Here is a 1,767-nt window from a genome sequence, read left to right as displayed (position 1 = left end):
AGACAAGTAATTCAGAACTAACTCAGAAACATGAACTTCACCCGACCACTATCACCTCCAAAATAACTACTGTTAACATTTAAAAATATTTTTTCTTTATGACATTTTATTATAAGGCTAGGTATTCCTCATTTTGAGTGGTAAAAAGATATCCAAGATAGAAGTGAGATATCAAAGAGAAATTAAATTAATAGCCAATAGAAGCTAAAAAAATAACAGAAACAGACATAGATACAGAGAACATTTTGATGGTTGCCAGATTGGGGGGATGGATGAAAAGGGGGAAGGGATTAGGATGTACAAATTGCCAATTATAAAAACAGTCACTGGGATATAAAGTACAGCATAGGGACTATAGTCAATATTGCAATAACTATGTATGGTGTTAGATGGGTACTAGACTTATTGTGATAATCATTTCGTTGTTATATAAACATCTAATCACTACGTTGTACAACTGAAACTAATATATTGTATGTCAACTGTAATTGAAAAATTAAAAAATAAATATATTCACAGCCAATCCCTAAACCCCATTTTAATATACAGCTTTGACATCTCCCACTGAACTTAAATAAATGTTTTTCAGGAAGCAGATTATTTTAACTTTATCTACTTTTTCCTTTCCCTCTTAGAGAATTGATAAGTAGTCTCTAAAACTGTCAGTAGATTGGGAATAAGAAGGAAAAGCAGAGAAAGTATCTAAGTTAATAAGTAGTTGCTGTTGGACGAGGAACTGACTGAATTGCATTTTATCGTGGACAGATTTTACAGAGATGATGAGAGCCTTGGGATACCCTCGACATATTTCTATGGAAAATTTCCGCACACCAAATTTTGGACTTGTATCTGAAGTTCTTCTCTGGCTTGTGAAAAGGTGAGAACTGCACTTATTGAGGTCTAAGAATGAATACTCAATTTTGTTTATTGGCCACCTAGAAACAGGATATTGTGAAACAAAAGGAAGAGTTCAATAAAATATGAGTTTGACAGACTTAGTTGTAACCTGTTAAAAATAATTTGAATCTAAAGACGCTGTGGGAGAAGGAATATACCAAGCAGTTGTAAAAGGAAACTGTTTCTCAGAAGGAAGTAGACACGGGGGTCCAAGACACTTTTCATCCCCTTCACCTTCATCAGGGAATGACCAGAGACCTCCTTACACACTCTAATGAGTACACTGGAATAGAAATAATTTAAATTTATTTTGTGTGAAAAATCTAATATCTCACATTCAGGATTGGCAAACTTTTTGTTAAGGAGATAGTAAATGTCTTAGGCATTGCAGGCCACATATTCTATCTTGTGTGTTTGTTTTTTTATAACCCTTAAAATGTAAAACCCTTCTTAGCCCAGAGGCTGTACAGAAAGAGGCCAAGGGCTGCAGTTGGCTGACTTCTGGTGGGTCATCAGTAACACGAAGAAAGTAACTCCCAACAACGTGGCTGCTTCTCAGAGCTAACTAGTTAGCCCTGGGTCAGGGGCTGTCAGCCAGAGAAATTGTTCAGATTATTTTAATTAAACTCTGAGGTCTGAGAGAGAGTGAATTTTGTAAGCTGAGCCCTAAATTTGATTTTCAAAATCAGTTCAACCTATTATTAGGTGAGGATTTGCTCACTTGGCTGTTTGGTATTTTATGTTGCTTTTGAAATCTTTCTTTTTAAGATCTTGGGGAATCGGGGAAGGGGAACAGACAAGTTGCTGCCCTTTTGTTCTTCAGTCTAGTTGTGGAGGACGTCGCTTCACTGGCCCATGTTGGTATTATCA

General features: G+C 36.0%; 1 protein-coding gene across 2 annotated transcripts in view; it reads left to right on the top strand.

The window, feature by feature from the left end:
* The first annotated feature begins 797 nt into the window (after window positions 1-797).
* The window catches only part of IFT38 (intraflagellar transport 38), a 51,773-nt gene continuing 50,803 nt past the window's right edge, over window positions 798-1,767 (top strand). For both annotated transcript variants that reach the window (XM_019632899.1, XM_019632898.1), the window contains exon 1: window positions 798-877. The gene's annotated coding sequence lies outside the window, so the exon portion shown is untranslated. The remainder of the gene's footprint in view (window positions 878-1,767) is intronic.

Source organism: Hipposideros armiger, unplaced genomic scaffold, assembly GCF_001890085.2.
Source record: "Hipposideros armiger isolate ML-2016 unplaced genomic scaffold, ASM189008v1 scaffold_1192, whole genome shotgun sequence".
Taxonomy (NCBI): domain Eukaryota; kingdom Metazoa; phylum Chordata; class Mammalia; order Chiroptera; family Hipposideridae; genus Hipposideros; species Hipposideros armiger.
Note: the sequence above shows the minus strand (reverse complement) of the source record. Positions and strands in the feature narration are given on the sequence as shown.